General features: G+C 31.6%; 2 protein-coding genes across 11 annotated transcripts in view; one reads left to right on the top strand and one right to left on the bottom strand.

The window, feature by feature from the left end:
* The window catches only part of LOC107996194 (COP9 signalosome complex subunit 7b), a 225851-nt gene that overhangs the window by 76626 nt on the left and 128986 nt on the right, over positions 1-20239 (top strand). The gene's annotated exons all lie outside the window — the stretch shown is intronic.
* The window catches only part of LOC107996192 (metabotropic glutamate receptor 2), a 250405-nt gene that overhangs the window by 72715 nt on the left and 157451 nt on the right, over positions 1-20239 (bottom strand). The window lies entirely within an intron of this gene.

A 20239-nucleotide genomic window follows, 5' to 3' on the forward strand; every position in this document is an offset into this window, starting at 1 on the left:
ATGTTAAAATTCACCGAATTGGACGATAAATCGTCTCGAAATTGAGTGATCGTCGAAATCGATTGTCACCAATCTTCCATTAAAATTCATGAAACCAATTATTTTCCATTCGACCGTAATATCCCTGTCGAAAAGGACGAAACGTGTCAGGATCCGTATGGAATCACATTGCTCCATCATTAAACGAAGATATATCCTGAAATTCCTGGATGGAGATTCCTGGAACTAGATGTCGACGGTCCACGTGGTCTGCAAATCCAAATATCCTTGCAATTAACCGTACATCCACGGCTTAAGTTTAAACTTTGACGAAAGTTGAGCCGGTGTTTTCCGTACGGTCGTTGACTAATAGCTCTTCCTTTGAGTGAAGATTGTAGAAAATGTATCGGTTGCAAGAGAATTATAGAAAATTCAAGAAGTTGGTTAATTGATTGGAAATTTGATCGAGGTTCCGGTAGATTAAGTAGTTATTACGATTCTATTTGGAGCTTCGAGTAATTGCGTCTGTAATTTACGCTTTGGAAAATGAATTGCGTTTGCTTCGATTTTTCAAGAATTAAAGAAGGAAGATGGCGTTAATTCGAGATTAATTTTTAGATGAAATTTAATTTAATTGTGTTGTTTAAACGAGAGATTGATAATTTTAAAAAATGAAAATGGTAATATAATTGGAAGAAATGTCGAACGTTTCGTTAAATTATAATTTTTAATCAATCCCACAATATTAAAAATGGATTGTATCTTCAAGATTTAAGATGTTTATAACGCTGGAGAGTTGGAAGTAAAATAAATTTTTAATCGGATTACACTAGACATGATCGACTCAATAATTATTTCTAATTCATGTATCTAATTATATAAACCAAAAGACACGAACGAAATCTTATTACACTCAACGATGGAACTAAGAAAAATTATGCGTCAAGAATATTCGTGTTTTCAAGACATCGAATCATCGCAAACAACTTTAAAAAAATTTTTGCACGAAATAAAATAATAATTTAAGGCCACGAACCACAAAGAAACACGGTGGATTTTTAATTTTTATGCTCAAGAATAATTAAATAGTGAATATGCAGCATCTTCATCCAGAAACCACGAAGAAATTATCGAAGTAGAAATTATCGCCGGAGGATCCAATGGGATATAAACGTGAGCGAAACTATTATAAATTATTTACGAGTTTCTTATTTAAAAAATATATTTATCTTTTGCAACGTGCAAACGTAACTATTGTATTATAAACTACTATTGCATACTATTGCGATAATGTAACGTATTATAAACGATGCAAATTCGATCTGTGCCGTTGGAGCGAAAGGGGACCGGAATCGCTTCGAGGAGTTTACCTTTTCGTTATCGGATTTTGACGTTTATTAAACTCGAAAGTAGGATTTTATGATCGCCGATATAGAAAAGCGTTTCAAGGTAGAGATCGCGCCATTTTCAAAGTAATCGTTTCCGTTTTGGCTCGCGGCGAAATTACGCGATGGGATCCGGCTGGCTTAGGATGTGAAAATTTGAATTTTTCTTTCGCGATATAAATCGCGTAGATTTGAAAAATATTAGATTACAAATTTATAATATTTGGAAAGATAAAAAGAGAATCTTCTCCTTCTTCTTCTTCTTCTTCTTTTCCTTTTTTTTTGAATTATAAAAACTTAAAAAATTACGAATAAAATTTTTACATATGTATACATTACAAAATTAATTACATATTTTTTTTAACCGAGATAAATTTTAATAAGAAATTAGGTTAATTAAGTTAGGTTAGATTAGGAATTTTCTTTTTTCGAATTATGAGCGATTTGAATTCTAGAGAATTCAATTCTCTTTTTTTCTTAAACAAGATAATTTTCTTGATTATAACGTAAAACGTTATCACAAATTATACAAATATAAGTCTATCGCGAGACTTTCTTTTTGGAAAAAAAAATCTCGATCTTGCGCTGAACCGTAGAATTAGCATTTTTGACGGTTGGTTGAGCGTGGCAGAAGTCGTCACTTTCGATCGCCAATATCCATTTTCATAAGAATATCGGGAAAGCGGGTGAAGCTTATCGGGAAAAATCCCATTAATTATTGGAAAACGTGGTGGGAAATCATAGAAGCGGTTCGTTCGGTGTCTGAAGTTAATCGATGAAACACAGATCGGGCGTGTCTTGGTTGATTTATCGGTGGAAATCATACAGCCGATTTGGTCGATCGATCCTTAATAGTCGTAGCGTGCCATGTCCTTTCCAACATGAGGATTCCGCTTGGTTTCGAACATACTCAACCGATCACTCGAACCGCTTGCACTGATACAGAGAGCGATTTACGCTGCTAAACAACATTGTTACGGATCCAACTGCTCTGTTAAATCCACCCTGACATGTCTCTCTCCGATCCTTTATCGATCGAGCACGATTTAATTCCTTGCACAGTAGAAAATTCGATTGGATTTCTATTCGGTGATCAGAGGGGTCAACTGATTTGAAAATAATAGAATTAGCGAGAATAAAAATTCGATTGATTTCTACGAGTAGTTATCAAGTGATTTGAAAGTAGATAGAATCAATAAGAAATTGTATATGTATGGAGTGTTAAACTAATTGTGGGTATAAATTTTTAATTTTAACTTCATCCTTTTTTTTAAAGATATTTAAAAATTTCTCTCGTTTGGATTATTCTTTTTTTATTTTTTTCAAGTTTCTCCTCATCATAGAAATTAAGTACAAAAAGTATTTTTAGATATATTTTTGAGAATTCAAATGTATTCTTAATGAAAGATATTGTGATTCGTCAATAAAAATAGATAAAACAATGGCGGAGTCGTGTTATATACGACAAATTCATTATATCCAAAAATCGATTGAACAATAGTGAGTGAAGTAGAATTCAATTATATAATTTCTGTAAGAAATTAAAAAATTAGTTGATTTATTTTCTATTTAATTGTATTAAATTGTATTAATTTGAGATTAATTTTAGGTGATAAAGAATGATCATATAAAATTATCGAGAGAAAGATTTTCCAAAGAGATTCGAAGCAAGTATATTGTGTATATTGATAATAAACCGGAAATGGAATATTAGCGCAAATTTTCTTATGCTCTAAACGATCGACTGTTTAGAACAATATCGTGGTATTTATGTTCTCATTTAGGCATCGAGATTAAGGCGAAACTTTGAAAGGGTTATATTTCGCTATCGATCCTCTCATATTCCATAATTTCTGACGAGTAAATTTACGAAGCTTAATAAGACATATGTATAAACTCACAGGGGATAGTTTTGAAAAAAAAAGAAAAGATATGGATTATTTGATTAAAAATTTGAAGATATAATATTCTCATTATTATTCAACTTTGTCAATGAATAATAATTTTTGTTTCGATGTACAAATTTTTATTATTTCGATAAAAAGTTATATCCAATTTAATTAATGCAATTGGCCTACTGCCACTTGAACATTATTCCTCGCGCAAAAGTATAAAAATCTCACGTGAAAGTTGAACAATTCTTTGACGTGCCCAGATCTGTTACCAGATCTGGACTTCTCTCCTTTCTTTTCATTTCATTTTTAAGAAGAAAAATGTATTTTCTCTGTTGCTCGCAACTTCATACTATTATTGATGGTGTGATAGTTCGCCTCGGTTGTGTTTTTCCTCGAGTCGTCGTTAATCTTTCAGACGTTTCTCCCTCCCTCCCCACCTCCATACTTATAAGGGGTTAAAAATTGTATGAAAACATAATGGAAATTTTCGACGTACGTAGATACGCATGAACGATAGGAAGTGTTAACCAGGTCACCGGTTTCAAACTTATCCCTGTGTGATGCATAGGATGCATTTCGCATGATGCACTTTATACGTGGAACATTTACAAACTTCCACGAATCTAATTTGACCGATAAGATAACTGGTGGTGCTCCTATTTTCATTCCTAGCTTTCCGTTGCTGCCAACCAATTATCAGATATGTAAATTGCATTAGGAGAATCTTAGATATTTTTAGCAATTTTCCCCAATTTAACCCGGTATATGCGAATAAGGAAAGTTTCGGTAATTTTTTTGTTAATAAAATTAAAAATTTTCAACCTTTTGAAACGTGAATCGAGAGAAATATGGTAAATAAAGATAGTACAATTATTCGAAAATTTTTTAAAGAGAAAATAGGAGGGAAGGGAGGTTATTTGGATATTATATGTAATTATTAATAAGATTTCCAATTGCAATATTTCTTTCCAAATTTTTAATATATCGAATTCTATATATTCGATACTCGTTGGATATATCGAAATCCAATTTTTGTTGTATCCATGAATCGAATATTTTCATCTAAAAATTCAAACTGTTCGTAAAAATGATTGTAAAAGATAAAATTACTTTCAATCGTTTCTATTTTTATTTATAAATTTCAAATATATCGAACTCCTACTTATTTATAATTTTCCAATTCGAAAAGAAAAAGTGCGTGGAAAGAAAGATTATTCTTGGAAAATACCGCGAATGGATGATTCCTGAAGAAATATTGCTGAAAATCTTGTCGATAAGCCGGTATATATTCATCGAATGTATTCAAGAGATATTTTCTAGTCTGAAACCGTGTACGAGTTATTGACCCTGATGGAAATTTCATGGCTACCAAAACCAAGTTTCGTCTGGATGGGCTTTACGGAGCCCAGGTTAGGATACCCTCTTCACGTCCAAAAGGGGGTGGAATTCGTTGGTTCTCGATTCGTTCCTTTTCTTGCCCGTGAAGCAAAGTCAATGTTAAAAGGTGGAAGAAGAGAGGGATATCGAAGCTTTCACGAAACAATTTTACGAGATACCTCGTATTTAAGGTAAAGGATTCGATAAAGGAACCAATTTCGATGGCTACTGACAATCGAAATTAATGGTTCAAATATTTTTCTTTTCTTTCGTTTCTTTCGTATTCCTTCGTTCAATTTATTTTTATCTCTTTTTTTGCTGAACTGTAATTGTGCCAATCGTACATCGTGATTGGATATCTGCCTCACTGATACAATAATCAAGAATATGATTCGATCTTATTATATTTATTCGGTTTATCCATTCGATGAATCGAATATTTTTTTGATATCGTTAAAACAGAATATTTGTGCATTTTGTAAGCACTGAAATGATTATTGTTTGAAAGGAAATTTAATGAGAAATAGGATCTTTTTCGTATTTTATAATAATACGGGAGGAAATACGGGAGTTATTAAAAGAAAATAGATAGCTATTTATTAAGTTTTTAAATATAACGGTAAATAATAGATATTGTGATGATTTCGATCCAGTTTGTATTTAATGTGCGAATTAATTAAAAAAATTCGTAAAAATATCGCGAGTAATCATCGAGAAAATTGAAATTATTATTATCGCAAAATCGACATAGTCCGTTAATTGGATTTTCATATTCATAAGTGGATCCATACATATATGAAAATTCGCAGTAAAATATAGTGAAAGTTCAAGTATATTTTAAAAGCTTTTTTGCATAAATATAACGTACGAATAAGTCATTAATTAATATGTATTATTACCGATAAGGATAATATAGTTTCATTCGAGATCCAAGAAATTGTTTTCTCTCTGTGAAATTATTTTTATGGATGATTTGGTAGAGAATAAACCAGGTATCGATACGAATATCGAATAGCTTTTCCACCAATGTAGTTGGAACCTTTTAAATTTTTCGGATGAACGAATTTTTAAAGAATAAAATATCATTATCTCTTAGACGTTCTTCTCAATATATATGTGTATATAGCGTAAAATCGAGATAATTACCATTCATATCGATCGAAAAAAAGAGGAGAATGATCTAAGAGAGAAAAATATTTCATCCTTTAAAAATTCATGGCGTCTTGGGATAGCGTTAAATGATATTCAAAATAATTGAGAGACTATAAATTTACAGTGAATTCGTAAACTTATATCTTTAATATTTCGATTATTACTTAGAGAAGAATTTAAAAAGAAATAGATAGTTAAAATTCTATAATATAAAACGATAAAATATTTTTTCAACTCGAATTTTTTCAGGAAATTTGTTAAATTTCATTTTCAACATAGTGAAATAGGATCAATTGAATTAATTTTCTTCGAAGACTTTAAGAAATCAAATTTCCATCGAATTATTCTTTATCCTTTCAAATTCCTTTCAAAAGTTTCTCCAAATTTTTTCGAATAATATATTTTCTGTCATTTCTTCAAGCAACATAATTTTCTATATAATTTTCGTTTTTTCATTTAATATTAAAATGTTCGATTCTTCAATTTATTTTTAGCGTGATGATTCTATAGCTTCATTTTATTTTTATTTCGTCGTCGAAACACAATTTATCAGCGAACGAAGTAATATGAAAGGAAGAATAAGATTCAGGGGTCGCGCACCCGGAACAATATAGTTTTCGTGATCCACACGAATGCTCGCGTGCGGCTTTTAATAGCCGAGAAGAGGATCACTGTTCTTTATTACCTCTCTGCATTTCGCTCTCTTCTGCGTTCGTTATTCCATCTAGCCACCGATGTTCTCGTTATCAAACGAGAGGGTGAAAGTTTTCAGAACCGTCTCTCGTGGATCGAAGATACTGAAACAGTTTTGCCTTCAACCTTCTTTTTTGAAATTGATAGATATTTTTATGCCTCTTCAATCCTTCATTTGTCTTGTGTTTCTTTATTTTGTTTTATCTCATTATTTTATTATTTGTCGCTAACGAGGCATTTTGACGAGAATTAAGAATCGTTCTATTTCCAAAATTTTTATCTATAAAAAGAAACTTGTTGCGACGATCAATATTTTAGCCTGAATGATTGTAATACGAGAATAATTGTTAATTATTGTTATTGGCGATGGATTTATTATTATGATGATGGATTTGGTTACATAAATCGAGTCGGTGATAAATATTTTTAAATTTTTGATATTATGGTCATTATTGATTATATAAGTTAACAATTATTATTAGTGATCGCCGTTGATAATGATTTGTACTTATCGTTATTGATAAAAGTATCTTTGCACACTGCAATTATTAGATAGATGATTAAATGATTAAAGAATAATTTTTTTTATATTTTATATTTGAAATTTTGGAATTCACGTTTCGGAATCGAAAATATTTCCAATGCGTTTCATCAAAACATGTTTTATCAAAACATTTCTGTTTATATTACATTATGCAATTCTTTTTAATTATTTTAAGTTTTAAACAATTAATTAATAATGGATCATTCGATAAATATGATCCACATCATTATTGCGTGAAATTGGAATTACAAAACGATTCAATAAAAAGTAGGAAATCTTTTAATTAAAAAAAATAACAACAAGAAAAGTTCCAAATGTTCCGAATCCTCGAGCCATTAAACAAGCTTCGCATCGTAAGTTTATATTTACACATTTTTCGTGGAGTAATGCAATAAAAATATGTATGTATTCACGAGATAATTTCACGAGGTTTTTATGAAATGTCATATTTGAGGATGCAAAGACTAATGAAAAGATCCACTTGAGGCAAAAAACAGTGGTACAAAAATGGCGATGGTGGAGAAACATTTGCTTATAGTTTGGTATACATGTATACATTTCTTTAACGGAGAAGCTTTACCATAAAGTGTAGCCTCGTGGTTTAAGTGCAAATAAACTAGACACGGAACTCGTGGAGAAGAATAAAGAATTACGTTTGTTTTATCACATTTTCATACCATGAATTTCATCGAAAAACGCGCGAAGCGAATAATTTCGTAAATATCGGAATATCGAGTAATAGAAAACTGCTTTTGCGGCTCCAATATCATGTATATCGAAGAATTGTGCATAATTCGTACGATTACGCGACGATACAAATCGTACCATCGTCGAGTAACGAAAGCAAAATTATTACCTTAATTCGTAAATTTTATTTATAACAAATTTGGACGAAGAAATTAATTTTCTTTTATTATATTATCAAGAAGATTTCGAAGAAAACAAAACAGCAAATTCTCCATTCCCAAATAAAGATGAAACAGGATTATAAATATCCTGAGATTAAACAAGATAAAATAGAGAATCAGGAGATGAGAACACATAGATGTTCAGATAAGAGTCAAAAACATAAAGGCAAAGGAAATGTTTCTGAGATGTGAAAACTCACTGAAATCCAGCAGCAAAATCCATCTCTTCCTCAACCATTAAATCATTAAATACTTCTTAAGCTCTCGTTATTATCGCTCTGAAAAATTTTTATTTCTACTCGCGGACATCGCGCTATCAAAAATAATCCTTCGATTAAAATCGCTTTTTATCATTCGAAAATTATTCGCGATAAATTTCTTCTTCCGTTGTTCGAATTTGAAGAAAAAATATCTTATATTTTTCCATTTCATTGATGAAGCAATGTAAATTCTTTCCAACCAATTGCCAATTGTATCTTCACTCTCTTATAAGAGATGAAAACCACGAATTGAGGAAGGAAGATCCTCTCTCTCTCTCTCTCTCTATATATATATATATATACAGAGATTCGATGCTTTATCGCGAGCTCGTAGCATGATTCGTGAAAAAAGGAACGAGGGAAAAATGGTATTCTTCTGCAAGCATTGTTTCCAAAACAATGAGAACGCTCTACCGAAGTTTGCCATAATATAGAGCAACATATTTCTCGCGTACTATCCGCATTTCGAACCTGTTCGATTCCCTCGGGGATACGCGTTTTTCTGACGACAGTCAACCAAAAGACCGAGGAAACTGTCATTTATACCGTGTTCCTGGGGGCGCTATGCGTGCCTCGATGTGAAATGCTGAAGAGAGAGAGTATCCAAGTATTTGTTAAACTGTTGCTGACAGCAAGTTTTTCACCAAGTTTCGCGTTTGAAATAATGCTTGGTGGAGAAACGGCGCGTATACTTTTTTCTTTTTCCCCTTTAAAAGTTGAGTAATATTCCTGTTTATTTGAGAAGATTTAATTAATTGTTTCAAATTTTTACAAGTACGTGTAACGCACTGTCGCGATGTGTATTCCAATTTTTTTGAAGCTTAATTCTATTTCAGGTCTTCTCTGTTTTTTTTTTTATTTTGGTAAAATATTTACCAAAGTGAAGTCAATTTTTGCTGAAAGTTACTACGAAGAATCTTTATAAATATTCATCCGCAAGTGTTTTAAAAATGTTGTGCGTAGTAAAAAACATAGGTGTATATTTTTTTATCAATCTTGTAAAATACTGCCAGTGAAATTAATTTCTATTAAAAAGTTACCACTACGCGAAAATTGATTTATCACTTTTATTTATTTATTTGTTTACGAATTTTTACGAGTATATATCTATAAATCCTTCGATTTACAAGGAAAATTTCTTTAAAATTTAATCTCATTCGCAATATTGCTCCGTAAAATACTTGGAAACGAGATCGATTCCTCTTGAAATTCGCTACGAAGTATTTCTCAGCAATCTGAATCCGATAAAAATGGCGATCCATGTGAAAGAAAAACGTAGTATCTCGTATTTTCTCGAGGAATGAAAATAGTTAGGCGAAACTAGAAACTCTGTGATGCACGTTTATAGTAAAACCGTTCTCTCCCGGGATTGTTCGCGCCATTTTTCAATGGCTCGATTCGATTCACCGAAATCTATTGTACGATGCCCGTGTAGTAAAAACAATTTTATTGCGTTTTATTGTCGAGATAATGGCGGTCGGTGAAAAATTTGAATCCTCCAACAAGGAATTTGCCATTGATTTCCACCCCTTGTCGAGCAGTTCTTCTTTTTATCGTACGAAATCCCTTACCGCGCGGAAATTCACAAAGCTTGGATACTTGTTGCTCTCCTCTCTCTCCGTTCTTTACGTTGTTTTATAATGGAACTCGAGAACCCCATTAACGAAAGCCTCGAAACGTCGTATGGATAATTCTACTTCAATTTACAGCTTCTCGTTTCGTAATTTCGTAATTTCGAATCGGCAGATATGGAATTATATTGTGTTTAAAAATTAATTTCTTTTCCTTTTCTGCTTCGAGTTTCGTAATTTATATAAAATAAAGACAGAAGTAATGGTCTGATCAATTCCAGTATATTCTACTTACAATTGCAGTCTATTATTATAAAAATCGTTCGATCGAAATAAATTCACGTGATATAATAATTTTTCATGAAAGATCGAAGATCTCAAAAAAAAAAATTTCATTTTCTTTTCATCCTGTGACAATGTCAAAATCGACTAGATAAGTTATAAGTTATAGTTCTGTAATAGTTGTCTCTTAAAATACTTAAGTCGATCGAATTCTCTTGACAATAAAGAAACGGAATGGAACAATAATTTCCAGCATAGTTTTTATCAGAAAAGCCATCGCGTTACTTTTTCCTACCCCCGATAACAACACCATTATTCGTCCACGATCAAATTATACCACTTATCATCGAAAAGACGAAAAAGACAGCTACCGATCTGTTTCTTCTATCCGACACCTTATCATTTGCCTTCGTGATGAATGGCCATTCCATCGATATTTCTTCCTCATCGTTCTTTGTCTCTTTGCGTCAAACAATCCCAAGGTTTCTAACATTCGAGACAATCGATTTTGACTAATCATTAGTCATAAAGTTACGAATCTTCAATCTCGATGACAATCTTCCTTTAACATATTCACTGCATTATGAAAAATTCCAGATCAATTTTTCTGGAAAAACAGGAAATCCAAAATTGCACACACTTAAACGCTTGTACAAAAGAAAATCCGTTAAAAAATATTTAAGTATTAAAAATCTCGGAAACAGGGAACAGAAAATCTCTATCGGTCACGTCATCTTCGTCGAATTTCTTAATTACATCGAGCGAATCGAAACGAGGAGACGTGATTTCGAAACCAGTTCACCAATAATTGGGGAAGTCGTGTACGCTGAATTTAACATGAACTCGTGGTTCAGAACGTTTGGAAGTGTGTGGCAGGAGCCGTGGGAAGGTTTCTTAGGAGATGACAGAGACAGACGCAACGATGTGTCGCTAAATAAATTCGTAGCCTGGGAGCAGAGGGTTGGGAAAACACGTAGCGTCTATTTGTAATGCGGCTAGGGGAAACTCGAGGATGCATCCTTCGGAATTGCATTGTTGTTAGAGAGACATGTAATACAACTCGTGTTTACGATGCATAAACTTGTTGATAATCCGGGATGCGTTGGAATACGAATCTGTCGTTCTCTGTATATTCGTTTTATCGAGGGAGAGGGTAGGGCGAACGGGGATAAAAGAAACAAAAAGGAAATAAAAAAATAAATAAATAATCGAGGAATTAAGCGCGAATGATAGAATGGAAATTCGTTCGATTCAATGATTGGAATCAATCTTGTCCCAAGTTTTTTTTCTTTCTTTCGTCACAATTGCACTTTTTGCATTCTTTCCGATCTCTCTTTATTTTGGAAGAAAATAACATTGGATTTTTGGTGGGAAATTATATTTAAAAATTGAATTCATATTACAAAATTGGAAAAGTTTTTCTGTTACATCAAATTTATTTATTACTTATAATTTATATAATTAATTTAATACAAATTAATATTAATTAATAATCTATACGGATATTTTTCAAATCTTTAATCTTAATGCATTTACAAGTACATTATAAGAATTCACCCGCATTCCTTCAATTAAAAATCTTTAATCTTCCAATAAACCAATTATTTGAATCTTTGAAACGTCAAAATTATTCCTCCTATTTTTTATTCCTTATTATAAATATTTGTATTCCACTCTGTTCAATTTATATATATATATATATATATATATAAAAGAAAAATTAAAAAAAAAAAAGAGAGAGAAGGAGAAACGTATTGTAGAGCAAATTCCCAGGGAATTCACACTCGAGCAATTTCCCTCTTCTCGAATCTATACGCAACTCCCGCAGGGGATTCGAGGTTTCCCTGTTTTGAATCATTTCTCCACGCGATCGATTACGCGAGACAAATGCTTCGCCCGTGGAAATTCAACGAACAATGTTGATACATGGTATCGCCATCGGCGAATTATCGAGCCGTCCTTCTTCCTCCGATCTGTCGCCGATTTTCCATCCTTCTCTAGGAAACGAGAGGGATAAAAAAAGAAGGAAAGGAGACACCTTGTACAACCCCTTCGACTGTAAAATTGTCCCCAAGCTCGTTAATCGTATTTTTCCATGTCGGAAAGAGGATAGAACGACTCGGTTCCCTTTAGGGTCGTCTAGGGGGTTGGATTGATAAATCGTCCTCGAAAGCCTTCTTGTCCAGTATCGTCTTATAGTGTTCTTTGAACTAGTTCGAACTGTTTCGTGATCACCGTCTATTGTAAAGGATTTAAGGGATCATTTTTTTGGTTTTTTATTTGAAAAAAAATCTCTGGTCGAGAACAAAGTGAGGGGTAAATTTTATTAACCAGAAGAAGATTTTCTTCTTTCGTCAATTCTGAATTTTTAAGTTACGTTATTTAAGGGTGAATTACCGTCTTCGGTAATTGATTTATTTTTCTTATTTGATTCTTTAGGCTCGTTTTAAATCAAAGGATTTTTCAGCCAATTTTGATGAAACCATTCTGAAAGGATGAATTATATTATTACAATAATTTTTTTTTAACAATTGGCTTATCTTTTTCTTCAAGTTTATTCTCAATTGCCTAGATACATATATTTTTAAATTTTATTAAACAAAATCTTCCAGCGTAGATTGCACAATTTGGATAATTTACGGATGATAGATGATTCGGTTTTTTTTTAATTTAAAAGAAAAGAAGGTTATCTTTAAATATTTCATGTTGCGGAAAAGAAAAATGGGTTTGATTTCTCAGTGGAAATCTCTCCTCGAAAATGTTTTATTAAATATTTGAGGACGATCGGGGGAAGTAGGCCAATATCCGCTCGATTATATCGTGGGCCGCAGACACATGGAATTCATTCGAAGGGCCATAATGGATCGCGCGTGGAATACATTCACGCATTCTTTTCACCCAAGTTATACGTGATATAACGAAATCTTAACCGATACCTCTTTCTCCTTCTTTCGCCATTTTTTAAGAGGAATGATAACCTTTGCACCGATCGCAGCCCTTTTCTCTCCTTCTCGAGATACAGCTTTTCTCGGTGATTGGAATCTCAAGAATGCCACCGTCCGAATTTTTCACGCTTCTCCCCTTTGTCACTCGCCGAATCGCCCTTTCTATTTGTCCAAAGAAATTCTTCGCAATGCTTGCCAACAATTTTTCTTGGATTTGCCGATAATTATGGCGTATTGTGAGATTTAATGAAACGAAATCTCTTTCTGGTTTGTAAAAATTGGAAAAACAGCAATATTTGCACCGTGGATTTTGAATCACTTTTTTTTTAAAATATTAAAGTCAAAATGGGTGTTTTAATCATGATGATAAAAATATTTACGAAATGTGTGAATATTGGAAATATTTGAATTTATATTACGACACAATGGATGTATAATATTTAATTTTTCCACTCATCGTTGTGTATAAATCGTTGCATTAACTATTAAGTTATAGATAAATGTTTCAAATATATAAATATTGAAAATATTCTCGTATTTTATTATAAATTGAATTTGGACGAATTCACATTTTCTACAATATTCAAGATACGTACATATAGAAAAGCATCGAAACTCAAGTTGAAATCGAGGATTTTCGAAGATTTTCGTTTTATCTTTTTCATGAAATATTTAGGATTATAGAACGAGCTTTGTAATATCCATGTCTCGATCTTGAACACGCGGTATAAGCCATCGACAAAGTTACAGAATATCTCGTTTCATCACTCTTTCATCGGTTTTAAATCAATGATAATATCGATTAAAAATCGCAAAGTCACTTCTTGAAATAAAAATATTTTTATATACACTTTTGGAACACAGACATTTAGTTTCAAAGTAAAAAAAAAAAAAAAAATGGGCGAAGATTCGTTTTGTTTTATCCGTAATTAATACGTGTCAGTGATTAATTACTTTAATTTTTTTATTAATCTCTTTGTACATCGTACGTGCTCTTAAGCGTCTCATTTTTCAGCCATTGTTGAATTATTCAAGAGGATTTTTTTCAAAGAAAATGAAGGTTTAAGGTAATTTAACATCTGTAAGCATTATTTATTTATTTATTTTTTTTTTTTACAGTTTCTTCTAAAGAGCTTTAGTTTGTGAATTATGCATCCTGGGAGGAATTTAAAAAAATTTCTTCTCCCTTGCCAAGCATTCCTTTTTCAAGTAGATAAAAATAATCATAATCCTTCGTCTGAAGATTATATTATTATTTATGGAGAACATTTATTATTCTCTTAGTATTTTTATTTTTTTTATAAATATTTGTTACGTATTATTTTTTTTATTTGAATAATTAAATAAATTAAAAGTTTCCGAGAGAGAGAGAGAGAGAGAGAAAGAGAAAGAGAAAGAGATAGAAATTATTATTCTCATAAAAATTTCTCTTCGCTAATTCTTTATTTTCATAGAAAATTCAAGGGATAAAACAGATTAAAATATAAAAAAATCTTCTATAGGCAGAGATATATTGAAAAATGGTTGCGGGTTTTAAAAAAACAAGGTTTGAAAAATATTTCCACGTTACTTGCTCGTAAATCTCGCGACACCAATTCGTCTTTTCGTCGGTAATTCCCTCTTTCTAACCGAGTGCCTCCTAATATTTGTCCGGACTTTTCACCGGCTTTCCAATAGAAACGTAACTGGGCGCACACCCAGCCATTTGTCACCATCAATTCGCCATCTTTTCGTTCCTCGATATTCATCTCTTTCACCGGGTTTAATGTAGGTCGGCGAAATTTATGCGATCAAATATCCATCCAAGAGGTTGCAACGATCGTCTCAATGAAAAAAGGGATCAAGCACCAAGTGACCATTCTCATTTTTACAAATCCGAACTTACGAATCCAAATTGTCTCAAATTTTTCTTTCTTTCCTTCCTTCTTTCTTTTTTATTTTTTTTTTCATACAAAATTCACGATCCTCGATGAATAGTCGATGAATTCGATTCCACATCATCGTAAAAGTCAAGGAATTATTGAACGTACGGTAAAATATATTCGATATTGTGAAGTGCTAAAGATTTCGAAGTTATTAGTAAATTATATTTATAAAATTATCGTAAAAATTTTTCCAAGATTTCTAATAAAATTTATATAATCATTCTTAACTTCTAACTTCTCCTGTTAGAATTAGAATCCGTGAAACAATTTATTAATAAAAATAAAAAACTATATATATAAAGATTAAAGTATAATAATTATCGATTATGCATATCAAATGATCATTAGAATTATCGATATTTTTCTCGGTTCATTTATTTCAAATTTCACTTTACAAGTTGATCGGACCCAATTTGCTGATCCTATATATCCAACTTTTACTGTCATTTAACTTCCTATCCGTTGAACGTTAGTTTACGATCCATTTTATCCACGTTTCACGATTTTTGTATTTTTGATTGTAAAAATTCAATAGATTTTTGTGCAAATTAACGGTTTATCATACGCAATTTTCGTGTACTCTTAAGCTATCGATTATTGGGTTCGATTTAACGCAATATGCATGACGGGATATTGCAGCTCTGACGAAAGAAATTCCAATTTAACAGGAATATCGACAGAACACACACGCACACACACATACACGCGCGCGCGCGCGCGAATTCGTAAATGCTTTTGCTTGGCTGCCGATCCAATTATCGTTGTCAATAATTTTCACGGCTGCTGATACCGCGAATTTCATCAATGAAAGTGCAATCGTGGAGATATTTCTTCTCCACGATATATATTTCTCTTTTTCACGCTTCTCTTTTTCTTTCTCTTTGTTCCCCTTTAATTTTAATTTATAACGGATAAATATATCGCGAAATACAATGTTTCGAAATGAGCAGTGAATGGAGTATCGAATGGAGAATCCCACATTTGTATGAAATATTCAGAACGCGGAATATGAAACAGGCGAAAGAAATTGCCTGTAAATCCTCTTTGACTGGTTTTTGTATATTATATTATATTTTAGGACACAGGCTGTATCGAAGAGGCTGTGTATTTGTGAGCATAGCGGAGAGACAAGATCGAAAATATTTTCATTAAAAAAAACTCTTTCTCTCTCTCTGTATATTAGCTACATAAAAGTGTATAAAAAATTAACAAAAACTCCGTACAAATTTTCAAATTTTCTGTACAGAGATATCTCTATCTCTTTAATTACTCTATTCCGTTGCTCGCTCTTTTATTCTTATTTAATATTTTTTTTCTTAAAGAATTAATGAAAGAAATAGAGAAATGAAAGAAACAAAGGTGGGGAAAAATTAATCAAAGGAAAGAGTAATAAATTTTCCGGAGGAAACGAGCGACGCTCGACAATCGAAAATATATCGTAAATTTAAATCTCAACCTTATCTTCAATATTTGCATAGGAACAATAATTTTTTCCAATTATCACGCAGTTTCAATATTAATTATTCGTTAGCAGAGTTCCATATTTTCCAATATAATATCCATTCCAAGATAAATATGCATATAATATGATAAAAAGTCGTATGATATCCGCTTGGCGTGTTTTGTCAGCTGGACCGGAAATACGCGTCGTTGCCACGAAGGTGGAAAACTGGTTTGATCCGTGGTCTGGCGCAATTCATTGGCACTGACAGTGTTAGAAAGTTTCGTGCACGAAACTGTCGTCAAAAGTTTCGCAGTTTTGCATTCACGCACACAGGTAGTTCGATGACGAGCACAGCAATTTTGAATAAAGTTTTCGGTTGTTTCGTAATGAGCGCGAGATGAAAATTAAAGGATAAATTATAATGGTCTCTATAATGATGCAGTGTATAATCTAGAGAAATTTCTTTTGGGGGAGGAAGGGTTAAAAATAATTTCATCGAGAGGGTGAAGTTCAACCTTGAAATTTCAGTATTAATTCAATGGCAATTCGAATACAATTTTTTTGACAGAATAGAATTTAGGATAATAGAATGCTAAAATTTGAAGATTCTATTTATTTGAAGTTTTAAAAGATATTTTAAAACGAATTAATACTTGAAGTTTTCTTCTTCTTTTCTTGTACAAAGTTATATTTAAAAAATAGGGGAAAAATTTAAAGGTATCCATTTCATCCTTTTCAGAGTGATATTGTCAAAAGTTTTATTCGCAATAAGAGTTCGAATATATATTTAAACTCAATGAAATTTTTTTTCTCTATAATTAAAAACCAACGATATTTCAATATTTAAAGTGATTAATGATTATTTAAGATCTCTTCCTCCATAATTATTCTTGATAATTTTCACTGTAGACTTTTTTTTAAAATAATTCTCCGGTTCCAGGTATGCCCTATTTATTTTGTAAGAATGGAAAAAAAAATTTATTTTACGGCGTTTCGTTTGACAAAATACCCTCTTTGGGATACCGTTATACTTTAGTAAAATTGTGGAAAAATTTTCACATACGGGGAATGCGACCTTGACACAAAGTGAATTTTATGGGAAATTTTAAGTCGAGAGAGAGAGAGAGAGTGAGAGAGAGAAGACTCCTTACGATTTCAAAGAAAAATAAATTCTAAAAGATACGAGAGAAAGTAATTTCAGTAATGAAAGAAGGCAGTACAAGAATACCGAAAAATAAAAGGAAAAAAAAAAAAGGAACGCAGCAATAAAAAAAATAAAGCAACGTAACGATAGTATACCAAAAAAGGAATTGTAGCGATAAAGGGAAACGTAGTGGAAAGACACCGGGAAAAAGAATCTTAGCAATGAAAAGAAAGTAGTAGTGAAAAGATACCAAAACAGAAATTCTAGCGGTAAAAAATGAAACGTAATGCCGTAAGAAAAGAAGATTGCATTTGCAAAGGGAGTGGAAGAAAATACCAAAGACACCAAAAACGAATAATATATCCATGTATAAAAGAAGAAATAGCAAGTAACGTAAGATTTTAAAAAAGTTTAAGTTAATTTAAATTTCCATTGTTCGCATTCCTCGCTAAAAAAATTTATATATTTTCTTTATAAATATATTTTCGTGTTATAAAAATTTTAAAATTGCAAATTTTAGGGGGGCGAATTAAATTAAAAAGTTGCAGATACGATAAAACTGTAACGATTTATACGGATCTACGTGATGTATGGAGAAAAGTCACGATTACGGAATTATAATTGGACATGTTTATACAGTTATGGACATCGATAAGTGCATCAATAAATTGTCATGTAAAATGTGTACTCGCGGTGCTTTTTAATATTTTATTGTTTCTTTTAGCGAAACATTTAGGAATGTAGAGATAAATGCTTATCATCGCTATAATTTGCAAGAAGTAAAATTTGTTCAAAATTATTCCAAAAAATTCTAATAGAAAAAATTAAGTTTGATAATTAAAGAAATTTCTATTGAATAATTCTTTATTTTCATATTGGCAATTGGTATTGTTTTAGTAACAATTTATATATTACTCGATATTAATAAATCATAAAATTTTCGAAAAAAGATAACATGGAAATTCTTTAATATTATAGAAAAAAATTTGAAAGAAATTTATAGAACTTTTACTTCAATTGAGCTTTTTATCTTTAAAAATCAATTCATTTTCACAGTGTCAATTGTCACATTGTTTGTTACAGCTTATTATTTCCATTGAAAGGAACTCAAGGATAGAAATTTAATCCAAAGAAAAGTCTTGATCTTGAAGCAAATTATCTTCGTGCAATATTTCAAAGTATCCTCGTTTCTTCTCTACAAATCGAACGAGTTTATAAGTTATTTTCTCAATTGTCTCGAGACAGAAAGCAATAATTTCAATAATTTCAATAATTCGCATTACATTTCGAGAGACATGACATATTGATTCTCCGCTAGCATTTCAGTAAAATCTCATTGACGATAATTATTTATCTCGTTACACATTGTGTAAGTACATTTCCTCTTTCTCTTTTCTCATGAGATAATGATTTGTTTGAACGGTAACTTTTGTACATTCGTGATGAGCAAGACGCAAGAGCACGTCCACGACAAACATTAATCTGACTTAGCACTTTTGTTCCTCCTGTGGATTCTTTATTAAGGAGTTTGTCCCTGGCTAATTTCGTTCTCCTTTCTCCTGGTTAATTTCGACCACCGAAATATAATTTCACGTTTCTTTCGACGCCGATTTTTCCTCGCTCTTAAAAGCCTTTCATTTTGGATACTTTTTTCTCGAGATCTTTTTCATGGTGATGGTTATTTCTTATTTGATCTTCCTTTATGAGAATATTGGTTGTAGATAATATGATTACTGAATACGTTTCAGTTTAATTTTGTATAAAAATGTTGAATTTTCATTCTTATTGTAAATATTTTTAAAAAAGGCTACAATTATTTTATTTTAAAATATCGTAAAAAAAGACGTATCTACATTCGTTGATAGTGTTATTATTATCATTAGAATTCGTTTGATTATTCGACTATTAATAATATTTCAAAATAAATCATTTTGATATAGAGATACGAGTTTGAAAAATATATGTAAATTTTGAATAATCGAAAGGTAAAAATTTCCCCCCAAAATTAAGATCTTAAACAAACGGAATGAAGGAAAGTAATAAAATTGCCTGCAAGGATTTTTAAGACAGCGATAAAGATAGAGGAAAAGTAAATCGGCGAGAGCGAGAATAGATTTTACGACACATAGAGGAAAAGACTTTAGCGTGGCAATGAAATTTTTCTCCTCCCACTGTCCGAATAACTTCTACTTCGCGCTTCTATTTTTCTCTCTCTTTCTCTTTTTCCCTCTGTACCTGTTATTTGTTTCCGAGGATCCGCAGTGATACAACTCGGCGAGCGATCCGACATACGTGATCCCGCAGATGTTCTACCACGCGGGTCGTGAATGTTCCTACGGTGTCGTAGAAATTTTTACCAGATTGTTACACTGTAAGTAGATTTTCTACTTTTATTTCGAGTGGGAAATACGGGAAATATTTTTGTTCTTTTCCAGACGAACGTTTCTTCTCGTTTCGTAACTCGAATTGGTGATAAACTTAAATTTCGTAATACTTTTCTTTTTCTTTTTTTTTTTTATTGAGGATTACAGTATTTGAAGAATCGTCGTGAAAATACGTCTTTATATCTTCATTTGTGACTTTGAAAATTATGAATAATTTTACATTCGCAACTATGAACTTTTATGATAATATTATATATCTATTCGAAAATAATTCTTAAACTGAATTTCAGTTTGATTAAAACTTTAACGTATTTGAATGGAATTAATTTGTGTTTTTAATTTTCATTCAGT

This window comes from Apis cerana, linkage group LG13 (genome assembly GCF_029169275.1).
Source record: "Apis cerana isolate GH-2021 linkage group LG13, AcerK_1.0, whole genome shotgun sequence".
NCBI lineage: Eukaryota > Metazoa > Arthropoda > Insecta > Hymenoptera > Apidae > Apis > Apis cerana.